General features: G+C 61.1%; 1 protein-coding gene across 2 annotated transcripts in view; it reads left to right on the top strand.

Annotated features, from left to right (window-relative positions):
• The first annotated feature begins 207 nt into the window (after nucleotides 1-207).
• Nucleotides 208-22,874, top strand: part of Chid1 (chitinase domain containing 1) — a 62,594-nt gene continuing 39,927 nt past the window's right edge. For both annotated transcript variants that reach the window (XM_042670400.1, XM_042670399.1), the window contains exon 1: nucleotides 208-275. The gene's annotated coding sequence lies outside the window, so the exon portion shown is untranslated. The remainder of the gene's footprint in view (nucleotides 276-22,874) is intronic.

Raw genomic sequence — 22,874 nt, 5'->3', positions numbered from 1 at the left:
CGCGCCCACCCCGCGCGCGGCTCCGGAACGGGCAGGAGACGCGCTGAGACGCGCGCGCACCGCGCGCCCGCCCACGTCCCCAGAGGCCCCGCCCAGAGGCCGCCCCGGAGCAGACCACGCCCATGGCCACAAAAGGCCCCGCCCCCACCCCAGCGTGCTGTGCGCGGGGGTCCAAGAGCTGGCGTGGCGCGGTGCGGCGGCGGCGGGCGGGACTTCCGGCGCGTTTGAGCGTCTTCCGGCCTTGCGCGAGCGGCTAGCCGGTTCCTGACATGAAGGTGAGCCCCGCGGCGGCAGAGGTTCCTGCTGCTCCTCTCCCTCCTCCTTCTCCTCCTCCTCCCCCCCCACAGCCTCCACTTCTCCGTAGTGACGTGGGCGCCAAGACCGAACGGACGGGCGGCCCGGGCGGCCGGGGTGTGCGCGAGACCGCGGGGGCGGCGGGGGGACGGTGCGGGCGGGAGGAGTGTGACCGTGCGGGAGGAGTGTGACGGTGCGGGAGGAGTGTGACCGTGCGGGAGGAGTGTGACGGTGCGGGAGGAGTGTGACCGTGCGGGAGGAGTGTGACGGTGCGGGAGGAGTGTGACCGTGCGGGAGGAGTGTGACGGTGCGGGAGGAGTGTGACGGTGCGGGAGGAGTGTGACCGTGCGGGAGGAGTGTGACGGTGCGCGAGGAGTGTGACCGTGCGGGAGGAGTGTGACGGTGCGGGAGGAGTGTGACGGTGCGGGAGGAGTGTGACGGTGCGGGAGGAGTGTGACGGTGCGGGAGGAGTGTGACGGTGCGGGCGGGAGGAGTGTGACGGTGCGGGAGGAGTGTGACGGTGCGGGAGGAGTGTGACGGTGCGGGAGGAGTGTGACGGTGCGGGAGGAGTGTGACGGTGCGGGAGGAGTGTGACGGTGCGGGCGGGAGGAGTGTGACCGTGCGGGAGGAGTGTGACGGTGCGGGAGGAGTGTGACGGTGCGGGAGGAGTGTGACGGTGCGGGAGGAGTGTGACCGTGCGGGAGGAGTGTGACGGTGCGGGAGGAGTGTGACGGTGCGGGAGGAGTGTGACGGTGCGGGAGGAGTGTGACGGTGCGGGAGGAGTGTGACCGTGCGGGAGGAGTGTGACGGTGCGGGAGGAGTGTGACGGTGCGGGAGGAGTGTGACCGTGCGGGAGGAGTGTGACGGTGCGGGAGGAGTGTGACGGTGCGGGAGGAGTGTGACGGTGCGGGAGGAGTGTGACGGTGCGCGGGCGGGAGGAGTGTGACGGTGCGGGAGGAGTGTGACGGTGCGGGAGGAGTGTGACCGTGCGGGAGGAGTGTGACGGTGCGGGAGGAGTGTGACCGTGCGGGAGGAGTGTGACCGTGCGCGCGGGCGGGAGGAGTGTGACGGTGCGGGAGGAGTGTGACGGTGCGGGAGGAGTGTGACGGTGCGGGAGGAGTGTGACGGTGCGGGAGGAGTGTGACCGTGCGGGAGGAGTGTGACGGTGCGGGAGGAGTGTGACCGTGCGGGAGGAGTGTGACGGTGCGGGAGGAGTGTGACGGTGCGGGAGGAGTGTGACCGTGCGGGAGGAGTGTGACGGTGCGGGAGGAGTGTGACGGTGCGGGAGGAGTGTGACGGTGCGGGAGGAGTGTGACGGTGCGGGAGGAGTGTGACGGTGCGGGAGGAGTGTGACGGTGCGGGAGGAGTGTGACGGTGCGGGAGGAGTGTGACGGTGCGGGAGGAGTGTGACGGTGCGGGAGGAGTGTGACCGTGCGGGAGGAGTGTGACGGTGCGGGAGGAGTGTGACCGTGCGGGAGGAGTGTGACCGTGCGGGAGGAGTGTGACGGTGCCGGAGGAGTGTGACGGTGCGGGAGGAGTGTGACCGTGCGGGAGGAGTGTGACGGTGCGGGAGGAGTGTGACCGTGCGGGAGGAGTGTGACCGTGCGGGAGGAGTGTGACCGTGCGCGGGCGGGAGGAGTGTGACGGTGCGGGAGGAGTGTGACGGTGCGGGAGGAGTGTGACGGGGCGGGAGGAGTGTGACCGTGCGCGAGGAGTGTGACCGTGCGGGAGGAGTGTGACGGTGCGGGAGGAGTGTGACCGTGCGGGAGGAGTGTGACGGTGCGGGAGGAGTGTGACGGTGCGGGAGGAGTGTGACCGTGCGGGAGGAGTGTGACGGTGCGGGAGGAGTGTGACGGTGCCGGAGGAGTGTGACGGTGCGGGAGGAGTGTGACCGTGCGGGAGGAGTGTGACGGTGCGGGAGGAGTGTGACCGTGCGGGAGGAGTGTGACCGTGCGGGAGGAGTGTGACCGTGCGCGGGCGGGAGGAGTGTGACGGTGCGGGAGGAGTGTGACCGTGCGGGAGGAGTGTGACCGTGCGCGGGCGGGAGGAGTGTGACGGTGCGGGAGGAGTGTGACGGTGCGGGAGGAGTGTGACCGTGCGGGAGGAGTGTGACGGTGCGGAAGGAGTGTGACGGTGCGGGAGGAGTGTGACGGTGCGGGAGGAGTGTGACGGTGCGGGAGGAGTGTGACGGTGCGGGAGGAGTGTGACGGTGCGGGAGGAGTGTGACGGTGCGGGAGGAGTGTGACCGTGCGGGAGGAGTGTGACGGTGCGCGCGGGCGGGAGGAGCGTGACCGTGCGGGAGGAGTGTGACGGTGCGGGAGGAGTGTGACGGTGCGGGAGGAGTGTGACGGTGCGGGAGGAGTGTGACGGTGCGGGAGGAGTGTGACGGTGCGGGAGGAGTGTGACCGTGCGCGGGCGGGAGGAGTGTGACGGTGCGGGAGGAGTGTGACCGTGCGGGAGGAGTGTGACGGTGCGGGAGGAGTGTGACGGTGCGGGAGGAGTGTGACGGTGCGCGCGGGCGCGAGGAGTGTGACGGTGCGGGAGGAGTGTGACCATGCGGGAGGAGTGTGACCGTGCGCGCGGGCAGTGCGGGCAGGAGGAGTGTGACCTTGCGGGAGGAGTGTGACCTTGCGGGAGGAGCATGACCGTGCGGGCGGGCGCGAGGAGTGTGACCATGCGGGAGGAGTGTGACCGTGCGCCGGCGGAGCCCTGCGGGAGGAGTGTGGCCATGCGCGCGGGCGGAGCGCTGCGGGAAGAGTGTGGCCATGCGCGCGGGCGGAGCGGGCGGGGGGGGGGGGGGGGGAGTGTGACCATGCGCACGGGCGGGAGGAGTGTCACCGTGCGGGAGGAGAGGAGTGTGACCGTGCGCGCGGGCGCGAGGAGTGTGACCGTGCAGGAGGAGTGTGACCGTGCGGGAGGAGTGTGACTGTGCACACGGGGTTGTGACAGCTGGAGGAGTGTGACTGTGCACACGGGGTTGTGACAGCTGGAGGAGTGTGACTGTGCACACGGGGTTGTCACAGCTGGAGGAGTGTGACTGTGCACACGGGGTTGTGACAGCTGGAGGAGTGTGACTGTGCACACGGGGTTGTCACAGCTGGAGGAGTGTGACAGCACACGGGGTTGTCACAGCTGGAGGAGTGTGACTGTGCACACAGGGTTGTGCCAGCTGGAGGAGTGTGACTGTGCACACGGGGTTGTGACAGCTGGAGGAGTGTGACTGCACACGGGGTTGTGACAGCTGGAGGAGTGTGACTGTGCACACGGGGTTGTCACAGCTGGAGGACTGTGACTGCACACGGGGTTGTGACAGCTGGAGGAGTGTGACTGTGCACACAGGGTTGTGACAGCTGGAGGAGTGTGACTGTGCACACGGGGTTGTCACAGCTGGAGGAGTGTGACTGCACACGGGGTTGTGACAGCTGGAGGAGTGTGACTACACACGGGGTTGTGACAGCTGGAGGACTGTGACTGCACACGGGGTTGTGACAGCTGGAGGACTGTGACTGTGCACACGGGGTTGTGACAGCTGGAGGAGTGTGACTGTGCACACAGGGTTGTGACAGCTGGAGGAGTGTGACTGCACACGGGGTTGTCACAGCTGGAGGAGTGTGACTGTGCACACGGGGTTGTGACAGCTGGAGGAGTGTGACTGTGCACACGGGGTTGTGCCAGCTGGAGGAGTGTGACTGTGCACACGGGGTTGTGACAGCTGGAGGAGTGTGACTGCACACGGGGTTGTGACAGCTGGAGGAGTGTGACTGTGCACACGGGGTTGTGACAGCTGGAGGAGTGTGACTGCACACGGGGTTGTCACAGCTGGAGGAGTGTGACTGTGCACACGGGGTTGTCACAGCTGGAGGAGTGTGACTGCACACGGGGTTGTGACAGCTGGAGGAGTGTGACTGCACACGGGGTTGTGACAGCTGGAGGACTGTGACTGCACACGGGGTTGTCACAGCTGGAGGAGTGTGACTGTGCACACGGGGTTGTCACAGCTGGAGGAGTGTGACTGTGCACACGGGGTTGTCACAGCTGGAGGAGTGTGACTGCACACGGGGTTGTGACAGCTGGAGGAGTGTGACTGTGCACACGGGGTTGTGACAGCTGGAGGAGTGTGACTGTGCACACGGGGTTGTGACAGCTGGAGGAGTGTGACTGTGCACACGGGGTTGTCACAGCTGGAGGAGTGTGACAGCACACGGGGTTGTCACAGCTGGAGGAGTGTGACTGCACACGGGGTTGTGACAGCTGGAGGAGTGTGACTGTGCACACGGGGTTGTGACAGCTGGAGGAGTGTGACTGTGCACACAGGGTTGTGACAGCTGGAGGAGTGTGACTGCACACGGGGTTGTCACAGCTGGAGGAGTGTGACTGTGCACACGGGGTTGTGACAGCTGGAGGAGTGTGACTGTGCACACGGGGTTGTGCCAGCTGGAGGAGTGTGACTGTGCACACGGGGTTGTGACAGCTGGAGGAGTGTGACTGCACACGGGGTTGTGACAGCTGGAGGAGTGTGACTGTGCACACGGGGTTGTGACAGCTGGAGGAGTGTGACTGCACACGGGGTTGTCACAGCTGGAGGAGTGTGACTGTGCACACGGGGTTGTCACAGCTGGAGGAGTGTGACTGCACACGGGGTTGTGACAGCTGGAGGAGTGTGACTGCACACGGGGTTGTGACAGCTGGAGGACTGTGACTGCACACGGGGTTGTCACAGCTGGAGGAGTGTGACTGTGCACACGGGGTTGTCACAGCTGGAGGAGTGTGACTGTGCACACGGGGTTGTCACAGCTGGAGGAGTGTGACTGCACACGGGGTTGTGACAGCTGGAGGAGTGTGACTGTGCACACGGGGTTGTGACAGCTGGAGGAGTGTGACTGTGCACACGGGGTTGTGACAGCTGGAGGAGTGTGACTGTGCACACGGGGTTGTCACAGCTGGAGGAGTGTGACAGCACACGGGGTTGTCACAGCTGGAGGAGTGTGACTGCACACGGGGTTGTGACAGCTGGAGGAGTGTGACTGTGCACACGGGGTTGTGACAGCTGGAGGAGTGTGACTGTGCACACGGGGTTGTCACAGCTGGAGGAGTGTGACTGCACACGGGGTTGTGACAGCTGGAGGACTGTGACTGCACACGGGGTTGTGACAGCTGGAGGACTGTGACTGTGCACACGGGGTTGTGACAGCTGGAGGAGTGTGACAGCACACGGGGTTGTCACAGCTGGAGGAGTGTGACTGCACACGGGGTTGTCACAGCTGGAGGAGTGTGACAGCACACGGGGTTGTCACAGCTGGAGGAGTGTGACTGTGCACAAGGGGTTGTGACAGCTGGAGGAGTGTGACTGTGCACACGGGGTTGTCACAGCTGGAGGAGTGTGACTGTGCACACGGGGTTGTCACAGCTGGAGGAGTGTGACTGTGCACACGGGGTTGTGACAGCTGGAGGAGTGTGACTGTGCACACGGGGTTGTGACAGCTGGAGGAGTGTGACTGTGCACACGGGGTTGTGACAGCTGGAGGAGTGTGACAGCACACGGGGTTGTCACAGCTGGAGGAGTGTGACTGTGCACACGGGGTTGTCACAGCTGGAGGAGTGTGACTGCACACGGGGTTGTGACAGCTGGAGGAGTGTGACTGCACACGGGGTTGTCACAGCTGGAGGAGTGTGACTGTGCACACGGGGTTGTCACAGCTGGAGGAGTGTGACTGTGCACACGGGGTTGTGACAGCTGGAGGAGTGTGACTGTGCACACGGGGTTGTCACAGCTGGAGGAGTGTGACTGTGCACACGGGGTTGTCACAGCTGGAGGAGTGTGACTGTGCACACGGGGTTGTGACAGCTGGAGGAGTGTGACTGTGCACACGGGGTTGTCACAGCTGGAGGAGTGTGACTGTGCACACGGGGTTGTGACAGCTGGAGGAGTGTGACTGTGCACACGGGGTTGTCACAGCTGGAGGAGTGTGACTGTGCACACGGGGTAGTCACAGGTGGAGGAGTGTGACTGCACACGGGGTTGTCACAGCTGGAGGAGTGTGACTGTGCACACGGGGTTGTGACAGCTGGAGGAGTGTGACTGTGCACACGGGTTGTGACAGCTGGAGGAGTATGACTGTGCACACGGGGTTGTCACAGCTGGAGGAGTGTGACTGTGCACACGGGGTTGTGACAGCTGGAGGAGTGTGACTGCACACGGGGTTGTGACAGCTGGAGAAGTGTGACTGCACACGGGGTTGTCACAGCTGGAGGAGTGTGACTGTGCACACGGGGTTGTGACAGCTGGAGGAGTGTGACTGCACACGGGGTTGTGACAGCTGGAGGAGTGTGACTGTGCACACGGGGTTGTCACAGCTGGAGGAGTGTGACTGTGCACACGGGGTTGTCACAGCTGGAGGAGTGTGACTGTGCACACGGGGTTGTCACAGCTGGAGGAGTGGCTGGGCACTCGGGGTTGTCACAGCTGGAGGAGTGTGACTGCACACGGGGTTGTGACAGCTGGAGGAGTGTGACTGTGCACACGGGGTTGTGACAGCTGGAGGAGTGTGACTGCACACGGGGTTGTGACAGCTGGAGGAGTGTGACTGCACACGGGGTTGTGACAGCTGGAGGAGTGTGACTGTGCACACGGGGTAGTCACAGCTGGAGGAGTGTGACTGCACACGCGGTTGTGACAGCTGGAGGAGTGTGACTGTGCACACGGGGTTGTGACAGCTGGAGGAGTGTGACTGTGCACACGGGGTTGTGACAGCTGGAGGAGTGTGACAGCACACGGGGTTGTCACAGCTGGAGGAGTGTGACTGTGCACACGGGGTTGTGACAGCTGGAGGAGTGTGACTGTGCACACGGGTTGTGACAGCTGGAGGAGTATGACTGTGCACACGGGGTTGTCACAGCTGGAGGAGTGTGACTGTGCACACGGGGTTGTGACAGCTGGAGGAGTGTGACTGCACACGGGGTTGTGACAGCTGGAGAAGTGTGACTGCACACGGGGTTGTCACAGCTGGAGGAGTGTGACTGTGCACACGGGGTTGTGACAGCTGGAGGAGTGTGACTGCACACGGGGTTGTGACAGCTGGAGGAGTGTGACTGTGCACACGGGGTTGTCACAGCTGGAGGAGTGTGACTGTGCACACGGGGTTGTCACAGCTGGAGGAGTGTGACTGTGCACACGGGGTTGTCACAGCTGGAGGAGTGTGACTGTGCACACGGGGTTGTGACAGCTGGAGGAGTGTGACTGCACACGGGGTTGTCACAGCTGGAGGAGTGTGACTGCACACGGGGTTGTGACAGCTGGAGGAGTGTGACTGTGCACACGGGGTTGTCACAGCTGGAGGAGTGTGACTGTGCACACGGGGTTGTCACAGCTGGAGGAGTGTGACTGTGCACACGGGGTTGTCACAGCTGGAGGAGTGTGACTGTGCACACGGGGTTGTCACAGCTGGAGGAGTGTGACTGTGCACACGGGGTAGTCACAGGTGGAGGAGTGTGACTGCACACGGGGTTGTGACAGCTGGAGGAGTGTGACTGTGCACACGGGGTTGTGACAGCTGGAGTGTGACTGTGCACACGGGTTGTGACAGCTGGAGGAGTGTGACTGTGCACACGGGGTTGTGACAGCTGGAGGAGTGTGACTGCACACGGGGTTGTGACAGCTGGAGGAGTGTGACTGTGCACACGGGGTTGTCACAGCTGGAGGAGTGTGACTGTGCACACGGGGTTGTGACAGCTGGAGGAGTGTGACTGTGCACACGGGGTTGTCACAGCTGGAGGAGTGTGACTGTGCACACGGGGTTGTGACAGCTGGAGGAGTGTGACTGCACACGGGGTTGTGACAGCTGGAGGAGTGTGACTGTGCACACGGGGTTGTGACAGCTGGAGGAGTGTGACTGTGTACACGGGGTTGTCACAGCTGGAGGAGTGTGACTGTGCACACGGGGTTGTGACAGGTGGAGGAGTGTGACTGTGCACACGGGGTTGTGACAGCTGGAGGAGTGTGACTGTGCACACGGGGTTGTGACAGCTGGAGGAGTGTGACTGTGCACACGGGGTTGTGACAGCTGGAGGAGTGTGACTGCACACGGGGTTTTGACAGCTGGAGGAGTGTGACTGCACACGGGGTTGTCACAGCTGGAGGAGTGTGACTGTGCACACGGGGTTGTCACAGCTGGAGGAGTGTGACTGTGCACACGGGGTTGTCACAGCTGGAGGAGTGTGACTGTGCACACGGGGTTGTGACAGCTGGAGGAGTGTGACTGCACACGGGGTTGTGACAGCTGGAGGAGTGTGACTGTGCACACGGGGTTGTGACAGCTGGAGGAGTGTGACTGCACACGGGGTTGTGACAGCTGGAGGAGTGTGACTGCACACGGGGTTGTGACAGCTGGAGGAGTGTGACTGTGCACACGTCGTTGTCACAGCTGGAGGAGTGTGACTGTGCACACGGGGTTGTCACAGCTGGAGGAGTGTGACTGTGCACACGGGGTTGTGACAGCTGGAGGAGTGTGACTGCACACGGGGTTGTGACAGCTGGAGGAGTGTGACTGTGCACACGGGGTTGTGACAGCTGGAGGAGTGTGACTGTGCACACGGGGTTGTGACAGCTGGAGGAGTGTGACTGTGCACACGGGGTTGTGACAGCTGGAGGAGTGTGACTGCACACGGGGTTGTCACAGCTGGAGGAGTGTGACTGTGCACACGGGGTTGTGACAGCTGGAGGAGTGTGACTGCACACGGGTTGTGACAGCTGGAGGAGTGTGACTGTGCACACGGGGTTGTGACAGCTGGAGGAGTATGACTGCACACGGGGTTGTCACAGCTGGAGGAGTGTGACTGTGCACACGGGGTTGTGACAGCTGGAGGAGTGTGACTGTGCACACGGGGTTGTCACAGCTGGAGGAGTGTGACTGTGCACACGGGGTTGTCACAGCTGGAGGAGTGTGACTGTGCACACGGGGTTGTGACAGCTGGAGGAGTGTGACTGTGCACACGGGGTTGTGACAGCTGGAGGAGTGTGACTGTGCACACGGGGTTGTGACAGCTGGAGGAGTGTGACAGCACACGGGGTTGTCACAGCTGGAGGAGTGTGACTGTGCACACGGGGTTGTCACAGCTGGAGGAGTGTGACTGCACACGGGGTTGTGACAGCTGGAGGAGTGTGACTGCACACGGGGTTGTCACAGCTGGAGGAGTGTGACTGTGCACACGGGGTTGTCACAGCTGGAGGAGTGTGACTGTGCACACGGGGTTGTGACAGCTGGAGGAGTGTGACTGTGCACACGGGGTTGTCACAGCTGGAGGAGTGTGACTGTGCACACGGGGTTGTCACAGCTGGAGGAGTGTGACTGTGCACACGGGGTTGTGACAGCTGGAGGGGTGTGACTGTGCACACGGGGTTGTCACAGCTGGAGGAGTGTGACTGTGCACACGGGGTTGTGACAGCTGGAGGAGTGTGACTGTGCACACGGGGTTGTCACAGCTGGAGGAGTGTGACTGTGCACACGGGGTAGTCACAGGTGGAGGAGTGTGACTGCACACGGGGTTGTCACAGCTGGAGGAGTGTGACTGTGCACACGGGGTTGTGACAGCTGGAGGAGTGTGACTGTGCACACGGGTTGTGACAGCTGGAGGAGTGTGACTGCACACGGGGTTGTCACAGCTGGAGGAGTGTGACTGTGCACACGGGGTTGTGACAGCTGGAGGAGTGTGACTGCACACGGGGTTGTGACAGCTGGAGAAGTGTGACTGCACACGGGGTTGTCACAGCTGGAGGAGTGTGACTGTGCACACGGGGTTGTGACAGCTGGACGAGTGTGACTGCACACGGGGTTGTGACAGCTGGAGGAGTGTGACTGTGCACACGGGGTTGTCACAGCTGGAGGAGTGTGACTGTGCACACGGGGTTGTCACAGCTGGAGGAGTGTGACTGTGCACACGGGGTTGTCACAGCTGGAGGAGTGGCTGGGCACTCGGGGTTGTCACAGCTGGAGGAGTGTGACTGCACACGGGGTTGTGACAGCTGGAGGAGTGTGACTGTGCACACGGGGTTGTGACAGCTGGAGGAGTGTGACTGCACACGGGGTTGTGACAGCTGGAGGAGTGTGACTGCACACGGGGTTGTGACAGCTGGAGGAGTGTGACTGTGCACACGGGGTTGTCACAGCTGGAGGAGTGTGACTGCACACGCGGTTGTGACAGCTGGAGGAGTGTGACTGTGCACACGGGGTTTTGACAGCTGGAGGAGTGTGACTGTGCACACGGGGTTGTCACAGCTGGAGGAGTGTGACAGCACACGGGGTTGTCACAGCTGGAGGAGTGTGACTGTGCACACGGGGTTGTCACAGCTGGAGGAGTGTGACTGTGCACACGGGGTTGTGACAGCTGGAGGAGTGTGACTGCACACGGGGTTGTCACAGCTGGAGGAGTGTGACTGCACACGGGGTTGTGACAGCTGGAGGAGTGTGACTGTGCACACGGGGTTGTCACAGCTGGAGGAGTGTGACTGTGCACACGGGGTTGTGACAGCTGGAGGAGTGTGACTGTGCACACGGGGTTGTCACAGCTGGAGGAGTGTGACTGTGCACACGGGGTTGTCACAGCTGGAGGAGTGTGACTGTGCACACGGGGTTGTCACAGCTGGAGGAGTGTGACTGTGCACACGGGGTAGTCACAGGTGGAGGAGTGTGACTGCACACGGGGTTGTGACAGCTGGAGGAGTGTGACTGTGCACACGGGGTTGTGACAGCTGGAGGAGTGTGACTGTGCACACGGGTTGTGACAGCTGGAGGAGTGTGACTGTGCACACGGGGTTGTGACAGCTGGAGGAGTGTGACTGCACACGGGGTTGTGACAGCTGGAGGAGTGTGACTGTGCACACGGGGTTGTCACAGCTGGAGGAGTGTGACTGTGCACACGGGGTTGTGACAGCTGGAGGAGTGTGACTGTGCACACGGGGTTGTCACAGCTGGAGGAGTGTGACTGTGCACACGGGGTTGTGACAGCTGGAGGAGTGTGACTGCACACGGGGTTGTGACAGCTGGAGGAGTGTGACTGTGCACACGGGGTTGTGACAGCTGGAGGAGTGTGACTGTGCACACGGGGTTGTGACAGCTGGAGGAGTGTGACTGCACACGGGGTTTTGACAGCTGGAGCAGTGTGACTGCACACGGGGTTGTCACAGCTGGAGGAGTGTGACTGTGCACACGGGGTTGTGACAGCTGGAGGAGTGTGACTGTGCACACGGGGTTGTCACAGCTGGAGGAGTGTGACTGTGCACACGGGGTTGTGACAGCTGGAGGAGTGTGACTGTGCACACGGGGTTGTGACAGCTGGAGGAGTGTGACTGCACACGGGGTTGTCACAGCTGGAGGAGTGTGACTGTGCACACGGGGTTGTGACAGCTGGAGGAGTGTGACTGTGCACACGGGGTTGTGACAGCTGGAGGAGTGTGACTGCACACGGGGTTGTGACAGCTGGAGGAGTGTGACTGTGCACACGGGGTTGTCACAGCTGGAGGAGTGTGACTGTGCACACGGGGTTGTGACAGCTGGAGGAGTGTGACTGTGCACACGGGGTTGTCACAGCTGGAGGAGTGTGACTGTGCACACGGGGTTGTCACAGCTGGAGGAGTGTGACTGTGCACACGGGGTTGTGACAGCTGGAGGAGTGTGACTGTGCACACGGGGTTGTCACAGCTGGAGGAGTGTGACTGTGTACACGGGGTTGTGACAGCTGGAGGAGTGTGACTGTGCACACGGGGTTGTCACAGCTGGAGGAGTGTGACTGTGCACACGGGGTAGTCACAGGTGGAGGAGTGTGACTGCACACGGGGTTGTCACAGCTGGAGGAGTGTGACTGTGCACACGGGGTTGTGACAGCTGGAGGAGTGTGACTGTGCACACGGGTTGTGACAGCTGGAGGAGTGTGACTGTGCACACGGGGTTGTGACAGCTGGAGGAGTGTGACTGTGCACACGGGGTTGTGACAGCTGGAGGAGTGTGACTGCACACGGGGTTGTGACAGCTGGAGGAGTGTGACTGTGCACACGGGGTTGTCACAGCTGGAGGAGTGTGACTGCACACGGGGTTGTGACAGCTGGAGGAGTGTGACTGTGCACACGGGGTTGTGACAGCTGGAGGAGTGTGACTGTGCACACGGGGTTGTGACAGCTGGAGGAGTGTGACTGTGCACACGGGGTTGTCACAGCTGGAGGAGTGTGACTGTGCACACGGGATTGTCACAGCTGGAGGAGTGGCTGGGCACTCGGGGTTGTCACAGCTGGAGGAGTGTGACTGTGCACACGGGGTTGTGACAGCTGGAGGAGTGTGACTGTGCACACGGGGTTGTGACAGCTGGAGGAGTGTGACTGCACACGGGGTTTTGACAGCTGGAGGAGTGTGACTGCACACGGGGTTTTGACAGCTGGAGGAGTGTGACTGCACACGGGGTTGTCACAGCTGGAGGAGTGTGACTGTGCACACGGGGTTGTCACAGCTGGAGGAGTGTGACTGTGCACACGGGGTTGTCACAGCTGGAGGAGTGTGACTGTGCACACGGGGTTGTGACAGCTGGAGGAGTGTGACTGCACACGGGGTTGTGACAGCTGGAGGAGTGTGACTGTGCACACGGGGTTGTGACAGCTGGAGGAGTGTGACTGCACACGGGGTTGTGACAGCTGGAGGAGTGTGACTGCACACGGGGTTGTGACAGCTGGAGGAGTGTGACTGTGCACACGGGGTTGTCACAGCTGGAGGAGTGTGACTGTGCACACGGGGTTGTGACAGCTGGAGGAGTGTGACTGTGCACACGGGGTTGTGACAGCTGGAGGAGTGTGACTGCACACGGGGTTGTGACAGCTGGAGGAGTGTGACTGTGCACACGGGGTTGTGACAGCTGGAGGAGTGTGACTGTGCACACGGGGTTGTGACAGCTGGAGGAGTGTGACTGTGCACACGGGGTTGTGACAGCTGGAGGAGTGTGACTGCACACGGGGTTGTCACAGCTGGAGGAGTGTGACTGTGCACACGGGGTTGTCACAGCTGGAGGAGTGTGACTGTGCACACGGGGTTGTGACAGCTGGAGGAGTGTGACTGTGCACACGGGGTTGTCACAGCTGGAGGAGTGTGACTGTGCACACGGGGTTGTCACAGCTGGAGGAGTGTGACTGTGCACACGGGGTTGTGACAGCTGGAGGAGTGTGACTGTGCACACGGGGTTGTCACAGCTGGAGGAGTGTGACTGTGTACACGGGGTTGTGACAGCTGGAGGAGTGTGACTGTGCACACGGGGTTGTCACAGCTGGAGGAGTGTGACTGTGCACACGGGGTAGTCACAGGTGGAGGAGTGTGACTGCACACGGGGTTGTCACAGCTGGAGGAGTGTGACTGTGCACACGGGGTTGTGACAGCTGGAGGAGTGTGACTGTGCACACGGGTTGTGACAGCTGGAGGAGTGTGACTGTGCACACGGGGTTGTCACAGCTGGAGGAGTGTGACTGTGCACACGGGGTTGTGACAGCTGGAGGAGTGTGACTGCACACGGGGTTGTGACAGCTGGAGGAGTGTGACTGTGCACACGGGGTTGTCACAGCTGGAGGAGTGTGACTGCACACGGGGTTGTGACAGCTGGAGGAGTGTGACTGTGCACACGGGGTTGTGACAGCTGGAGGAGTGTGACTGTGCACACGGGGTTGTGACAGCTGGAGGAGTGTGACTGTGCACACGGGGTTGTCACAGCTGGAGGAGTGTGACTGTGCACACGGGATTGTCACAGCTGGAGGAGTGGCTGGGCACTCGGGGTTGTCACAGCTGGAGGAGTGTGACTGCACACGGGGTTGTGACAGCTGGAGGAGTGTGACTGTGCACACGGGGTTGTGACAGCTGGAGGAGTGTGACTGCACACGGGGTTGTGACAGCTGGAGGAGTGTGACTGTGCACACGGGGTTGTGACAGCTGGAGGAGTGTGACTGTGCACACGGGGTTGTGACAGCTGGAGGAGTGTGACTGTGCACACGGGGTTGTCACAGCTGGAGGAGTGTGACTGTGCACACGGGGTTGTCACAGCTGGAGGAGTGTGACTGTGCACACGGGGTTGTCACAGCTGGAGGAGTGTGACTGTGCACACGGGGTTGTCACAGCTGGAGGAGTGTGACTGTGCACACGGGGTTGTCACAGCTGGAGGAGTGTGACTGTGCACACGGGGTTGTCACAGCTGGAGGAGTGTGACTGTGCACACGGGGTAGTCACAGGTGGAGGAGTGTGACTGCACACGGGGTTGTGACAGCTGGAGGAGTGTGACTGTGCACACGGGGTTGTGACAGCTGGAGGAGTGTGACTGTGCACACGGGGTTGTCACAGCTGGAGGAGTGTGACTGTGCACACGGGGTTGTCACAGCTGGAGGAGTGTGACTGTGCACACGGGATTGTCACAGCTGGAGGAGTGGCTGGGCACTCGGGGTTGTCACAGCTGGAGGAGTGTGACTGCACACGGGGTTGTGACAGCTGGAGGAGTGTGACTGTGCACACGGGGTAGTCACAGGTGGAGGAGTGTGACTGCACACGGGGTTGTGACAGCTGGAGGAGTGTGACTGTGCACACGGGGTTGTGACAGCTGGAGTGTGACTGTGCACACGGGTTGTGACAGCTGGAGGAGTGTGACTGTGCACACGGGGTTGTGACAGCTGGAGGAGTGTGACTGCACACGGGGTTGTGACAGCTGGAGGAGTGTGACTGTGCACACGGGGTTGTCACAGCTGGAGGAGTGTGACTGTGCACACGGGGTTGTGACAGCTGGAGGAGTGTGACTGTGCACACGGGGTTGTCACAGCTGGAGGAGTGTGACTGTGCACACGGGGTTGTGACAGCTGGAGGAGTGTGACTGCACACGGGGTTGTGACAGCTGGAGGAGTGTGACTGTGCACACGGGGTTGTGACAGCTGGAGGAGTGTGACTGTGTACACGGGGTTGTCACAGCTGGAGGAGTGTGACTGTGCACACGGGGTTGTGACAGGTGGAGGAGTGTGACTGTGCACACGGGGTTGTGACAGCTGGAGGAGTGTGACTGTGCACACGGGGTTGTGACAGCTGGAGGAGTGTGACTGTGCACACGGGGTTGTGACAGCTGGAGGAGTGTGACTGCACACGGGGTTTTGACAGCTGGAGGAGTGTGACTGCACACGGGGTTGTCACAGCTGGAGGAGTGTGACTGTGCACACGGGGTTGTCACAGCTGGAGGAGTGTGACTGTGCACACGGGGTTGTCACAGCTGGAGGAGTGTGACTGTGCACACGGGGTTTTGACAGCTGGAGGAGTGTGACTGCACACGGGGTTGTGACAGCTGGAGGAGTGTGACTGTGCACACGGGGTTGTGACAGCTGGAGGAGTGTGACTGCACACGGGGTTGTGACAGCTGGAGGAGTGTGACTGCACACGGGGTTGTGACAGCTGGAGGAGTGTGACTGTGCACACGTCGTTGTCACAGCTGGAGGAGTGTGACTGTGCACACGGGGTTGTCACAGCTGGAGGAGTGTGACTGTGCACACGGGGTTGTGACAGCTGGAGGAGTGTGACTGCACACGGGGTTGTGACAGCTGGAGGAGTGTGACTGTGCACACGGGGTTGTGACAGCTGGAGGAGTGTGACTGTGCACACGGGGTTGTGACAGCTGGAGGAGTGTGACTGTGCACACGGGGTTGTGACAGCTGGAGGAGTGTGACTGCACACGGGGTTGTCACAGCTGGAGGAGTGTGACTGTGCACACGGGGTTGTGACAGCTGGAGGAGTGTGACTGCACACGGGTTGTGACAGCTGGAGGAGTGTGACTGTGCACACGGGGTTGTCACAGCTGGAGGAGTGTGACAGCACACGGGGTTGTCACAGCTGGAGGAGTGTGACTGTGCACACGGGGTTGTGACAGCTGGAGGAGTGTGACTGTGCACACGGGGTTGTCACAGCTGGAGGAGTGTGACTGTGCACACGGGGTTGTCACAGCTGGAGGAGTGTGACTGTGCACACGGGGTTGTGACAGCTGGAGGGGTGTGACTGTGCACACGGGGTTGTCACAGCTGGAGGAGTGTGACTGTGCACACGGGGTTGTGACAGCTGGAGGAGTGTGACTGTGCACACGGGGTTGTCACAGCTGGAGGAGTGTGACTGTGCACACGGGGTAGTCACAGGTGGAGGAGTGTGACTGCACACGGGGTTGTCACAGCTGGAGGAGTGTGACTGTGCACACGGGGTTGTGACAGCTGGAGGAGTGTGACTGTGCACACGGGTTGTGACAGCTGGAGGAGTGTGACTGCACACGGGGTTGTCACAGCTGGAGGAGTGTGACTGTGCACACGGGGTTGTGACAGCTGGAGGAGTGTGACTGCACACGGGGTTGTGACAGCTGGAGAAGTGTGACTGCACACGGGGTTGTCACAGCTGGAGGAGTGTGACTGTGCACACGGGGTTGTGACAGCTGGACGAGTGTGACTGCACACGGGGTTGTGACAGCTGGAGGAGTGTGACTGTGCACACGGGGTTGTCACAGCTGGAGGAGTGTGACTGTGCACACGGGGTTGTCACAGCTGGAGGAGTGTGACTGTGCACACGGGGTTGTCACAGCTGGAGGAGTGGCTGGGCACTCGGGGTTGTCACAGCTGGAGGAGTGTGACTGCACACGGGGTTGTGACAGCTGGAGGAGTGTGACTGTGCACACGGGGTTGTGACAGCTGGAGGAGTGTGACTGCACACGGGGTTGTGACAGCTGGAGGAGTGTGACTGCACACGGGGTTGTGACAGCTGGAGGAGTGTGACTGTGCACACGGGGTTGTCACAGCTGGAGGAGTGTGACTGCACACGCGGTTGTGACAGCTGGAGGAGTGTGACTGTGCACACGGGGTTTTGACAGCTGGAGGAGTGTGACTGTGCACACGGGGTTGTCACAGCTGGAGGAGTGTGACAGCACACGGGGTTGTCACAGCTGGAGGAGTGTGACTGTGCACACGGGGTTGTCACAGCTGGAGGAGTGTGACTGTGCACACGGGGTTGTGACAGCTGGAGGAGTGTGACTGCACACGGGGTTGTCACAGCTGGAGGAGTGTGACTGCACACGGGGTTGTGACAGCTGGAGGAGTGTGACTGTGCACACGGGGTTGTCACAGCTGGAGGAGTGTGACTGTGCACACGGGGTTGTCACAGCTGGAGGAGTGTGACTGTGCACACGGGGTTGTCACTGCTGGAGGAGTGTGACTGTGCACACGGGGTTGTCACAGCTGGAGGAGTGTGACTGTGCACACGGGGTTGTCACAGCTGGAGGAGTGTGACTGTGCACACGGGGTAGTCACAGGTGGAGGAGTGTGACTGCACACGGGGTTGTGACAGCTGGAGGAGTGTGACTGTGCACACGGGGTTGTGACAGCTGGAGGAGTGTGACTGTGCACACGGGTTGTGACAGCTGGAGGAGTGTGACTGTGCACACGGGGTTGTGACAGCTGGAGGAGTGTGACTGCACACGGGGTTGTGACAGCTGGAGGAGTGTGACTGTGCACACGGGGTTGTCACAGCTGGAGGAGTGTGACTGTGCACACGGGGTTGTGACAGCTGGAGGAGTGTGACTGTGCACACGGGGTTGTCACAGCTGGAGGAGTGTGACTGTGCACACGGGGTTGTGACAGCTGGAGGAGTGTGACTGCACACGGGGTTGTGACAGCTGGAGGAGTGTGACTGTGCACACGGGGTTGTGACAGCTGGAGGAGTGTGACTGTGCACACGGGGTTGTGACAGCTGGAGGAGTGTGACTGCACACGGGGTTTTGACAGCTGGAGGAGTGTGACTGCACACGGGGTTGTGACAGCTGGAGGAGTGTGACTGTGCACACGGGGTTGTGACAGCTGGAGGAGTGTGACTGTGCACACGGGGTTGTCACAGCTGGAGGAGTGTGACTGTGCACACGGGGTTGTGACAGCTGGAGGAGTGTGACTGTGCACACGGGGTTGTGACAGCTGGAGGAGTGTGACTGCACACGGGGTTGTCACAGCTGGAGGAGTGTGACTGTGCACACGGGGTTGTGACAGCTGGAGGAGTGTGACTGTGCACACGGGGTTGTGACAGCTGGAGGAGTGTGACTGCACACGGGGTTGTGACAGCTGGAGGAGTGTGACTGTGCACACGGGGTTGTCACAGCTGGAGGAGTGTGACTGTGCACACGGGGTTGTGACAGCTGGAGGAGTGTGACTGTGCACACGGGGTTGTCACAGCTGGAGGAGTGTGACTGTGCACACGGGGTTGTCACAGCTGGAGGAGTGTGACTGTGCACACGGGGTTGTGACAGCTGGAGGAGTGTGACTGTGCACACGGGGTTGTCACAGCTGGAGGAGTGTGACTGTGTACACGGGGTTGTGACAGCTGGAGGAGTGTGACTGTGCACACGGGGTTGTCACAGCTGGAGGAGTGTGACTGTGCACACGGGGTAGTCACAGGTGGAGGAGTGTGACTGCACACGGGGTTGTCACAGCTGGAGGAGTGTGACTGTGCACACGGGGTTGTGACAGCTGGAGGAGTGTGACTGTGCACACGGGTTGTGACAGCTGGAGGAGTGTGACTGTGCACACGGGGTTGTGACAGCTGGAGGAGTGTGACTGTGCACACGGGGTTGTGACAGCTGGAGGAGTGTGACTGCACACGGGGTTGTGACAGCTGGAGGAGTGTGACTGTGCACACGGGGTTGTCACAGCTGGAGGAGTGTGACTGCACACGGGGTTGTGACAGCTGGAGGAGTGTGACTGTGCACACGGGGTTGTGACAGCTGGAGGAGTGTGACTGTGCACACGGGGTTGTGACAGCTGGAGGAGTGTGACTGTGCACACGGGGTTGTCACAGCTGGAGGAGTGTGACTGTGCACACGGGATTGTCACAGCTGGAGGAGTGGCTGGGCACTCGGGGTTGTCACAGCTGGAGGAGTGTGACTGTGCACACGGGGTTGTGACAGCTGGAGGAGTGTGACTGTGCACACGGGGTTGTGACAGCTGGAGGAGTGTGACTGCACACGGGGTTGTGACAGCTGGAGGAGTGTGACTGTGCACACGGGGTTGTGACAGCTGGAGGAGTGTGACTGTGCACACGGGGTTGTCACAGCTGGAGGAGTGTGACTGTGCACACGGGGTTGTGACAGCTGGAGGAGTGTGACTGCACACGGGGTTTTGACAGCTGGAGGAGTGTGACTGCACACGGGGTTTTGACAGCTGGAGGAGTGTGACTGCACACGGGGTTGTCACAGCTGGAGGAGTGTGACTGTGCACACGGGGTTGTCACAGCTGGAGGAGTGTGACTGTGCACACGGGGTTGTCACAGCTGGAGGAGTGTGACTGTGCACACGGGGTTGTGACAGCTGGAGGAGTGTGACTGCACACGGGGTTGTGACAGCTGGAGGAGTGTGACTGTGCACACGGGGTTGTGACAGCTGGAGGAGTGTGACTGCACACGGGGTTGTGACAGCTGGAGGAGTGTGACTGCACACGGGGTTGTGACAGCTGGAGGAGTGTGACTGTGCACACGGGGTTGTCACAGCTGGAGGAGTGTGACTGTGCACACGGGGTTGTGACAGCTGGAGGAGTGTGACTGTGCACACGGGGTTGTGACAGCTGGAGGAGTGTGACTGCACACGGGGTTGTGACAGCTGGAGGAGTGTGACTGTGCACACGGGGTTGTGACAGCTGGAGGAGTGTGACTGTGCACACGGGGTTGTGACAGCTGGAGGAGTGTGACTGTGCACACGGGGTTGTGACAGCTGGAGGAGTGTGACTGCACACGGGGTTGTCACAGCTGGAGGAGTGTGACTGTGCACACGGGGTTGTCACAGCTGGAGGAGTGTGACTGTGCACACGGGGTTGTGACAGCTGGAGGAGTGTGACTGTGCACACGGGGTTGTCACAGCTGGAGGAGTGTGACTGTGCACACGGGGTTGTCACAGCTGGAGGAGTGTGACTGTGCACACGGGGTTGTGACAGCTGGAGGAGTGTGACTGTGCACATGGGGTTGTCACAGCTGGAGGAGTGTGACTGTGTACACGGGGTTGTGACAGCTGGAGGAGTGTGACTGTGCACACGGGGTTGTCACAGCTGGAGGAGTGTGACTGTGCACACGGGGTAGTCACAGGTGGAGGAGTGTGACTGCACACGGGGTTGTCACAGCTGGAGGAGTGTGACTGTGCACACGGGGTTGTGACAGCTGGAGGAGTGTGACTGTGCACACGGGTTGTGACAGCTGGAGGAGTGTGACTGTGCACACGGGGTTGTCACAGCTGGAGGAGTGTGACTGTGCACACGGGGTTGTGACAGCTGGAGGAGTGTGACTGCACACGGGGTTGTGACAGCTGGAGGAGTGTGACTGTGCACACGGGGTTGTCACAGCTGGAGGAGTGTGACTGCACACGGGGTTGTGACAGCTGGAGGAGTGTGACTGTGCACACGGGGTTGTGACAGCTGGAGGAGTGTGACTGTGCACACGGGGTTGTGACAGCTGGAGGAGTGTGACTGTGCACACGGGGTTGTCACAGCTGGAGGAGTGTGACTGTGCACACGGGATTGTCACAGCTGGAGGAGTGGCTGGGCACTCGGGGTTGTCACAGCTGGAGGAGTGTGACTGCACACGGGGTTGTGACAGCTGGAGGAGTGTGACTGTGCACACGGGGTTGTGACAGCTGGAGGAGTGTGACTGCACACGGGGTTGTGACAGCTGGAGGAGTGTGACTGTGCACACGGGGTTGTGACAGCTGGAGGAGTGTGACTGTGCACACGGGGTTGTGACAGCTGGAGGAGTGTGACTGTGCACACGGGGTTGTCACAGCTGGAGGAGTGTGACTGTGCACACGGGGTTGTCACAGCTGGAGGAGTGTGACTGTGCACACGGGGTTGTCACAGCTGGAGGAGTGTGACTGTGCACACGGGGTTGTCACAGCTGGAGGAGTGTGACTGTGCACACGGGGTTGTCACAGCTGGAGGAGTGTGACTGTGCACACGGGGTTGTCACAGCTGGAGGAGTGTGACTGTGCACACGGGGTAGTCACAGGTTGAGGAGTGTGACTGCACACGGGGTTGTGACAGCTGGAGGAGTGTGACTGTGCACACGGGGTTGTGACAGCTGGAGGAGTGTGACTGTGCACACGGGGTTGTCACAGCTGGAGGAGTGTGACTGTGCACACGGGGTTGTCACAGCTGGAGGAGTGTGACTGTGCACACGGGATTGTCACAGCTGGAGGAGTGGCTGGGCACTCGGGGTTGTCACAGCTGGAGGAGTGTGACTGCACACGGGGTTGTGACAGCTGGAGGAGTGTGACTGTGCACACGGGGTTGTGACAGCTGGAGGAGTGTGACTGCACACGGGGTTGTGACAGCTGGAGGAGTGTGACTGTGCACACGGGGTTGTGACAGCTGGAGGAGTGTGACTGTGCACACGGGGTTGTGACAGCTGGAGGAGTGTGACTGTGCACACGGGGTTGTGACAGCTGGAGGAGTGTGACTGTGCACACGGGGTTGTCACAGCTGGAGGAGTGTGACTGTGCACACGGGGTTGTCACAGCTGGAGGAGTGTGACTGTGCACACGGGGTTGTCACAGCTGGAGGAGTGTGACTGTGCACACGGGGTTGTCACAGCTGGAGGAGTGTGACTGTGCACACGGGGTTGTCACAGCTGGAGGAGTGTGACTGTGCACACGGGGTAGTCACAGGTGGAGGAGTGTGACTGCACACGGGGTTGTGACAGCTGGAGGAGTGTGACTGTGCACACGGGGTTGTGACAGCTGGAGGAGTGTGACTGTGCACACGGGTTGTGACAGCTGGAGGAGTGTGACTGTGCACACGGGGTTGTCACAGCTGGAGGAGTGTGACTGTGCACACGGGGTTGTGACAGCTGGAGGAGTGTGACTGCACACGGGGTTGTGACAGCTGGAGGAGTGTGACTGCACACGGGGTTGTGACAGCTGGAGGAGTGTGACTGCACACGGGGTTGTGACAGCTGGAGGAGTGTGACTGCACACGGGGTTGTGACAGCTGGAGGAGTGTGACTGCACACGGGGTTGTCACAGCTGGAGGAGTGTGACTGTGCACACGGGGTTGTGACAGCTGGAGGAGTGTGACTGTGCACACGGGGTTGTGACAGCTGGAGGAGTGTGACTGTGTACACGGGGTTGTCACAGCTGGAGGAGTGTGACTGTGCACACGGGGTTGTGACAGCTGGAGGAGTGTGACTGCACACGGGGTTGTGACAGCTGGAGGAGTGTGACTGTGCACACGGGGTTGTGACAGCTGGAGGAGTGTGACTGCACACGGGGTTGTGACAGCTGGAGGAGTGTGACAGCACACGGGGTTGTGACAGCTGGAGGAGTGTGACTGTGCACACGGGGTTGTCACAGCTGGAGGAGTGTGACAGCACACGGGGTTGTGACAGCTGGAGGAGTGTGACTGCACTCGGGGTTGTGACAGCTGGAGGAGTGTGACTGCACACGGGGTTGTGACAGCTGGAGGAGTGTGACTGTGCACACGGGGTTGTGACAGCTGGAGGAGTGTGACTGCACACGGGGTTGTGACAGCTGGAGGAGTGTGA

The sequence above is a fragment of the Dipodomys spectabilis genome, unplaced genomic scaffold, assembly GCF_019054845.1.
Source record: "Dipodomys spectabilis isolate Male_0828 unplaced genomic scaffold, ASM1905484v1 ptg000548l, whole genome shotgun sequence".
NCBI lineage: Eukaryota > Metazoa > Chordata > Mammalia > Rodentia > Heteromyidae > Dipodomys > Dipodomys spectabilis.
The sequence above is the reverse complement of the archived record's forward strand: the minus strand, read 5'-3'. Positions and strand labels throughout refer to the sequence as shown.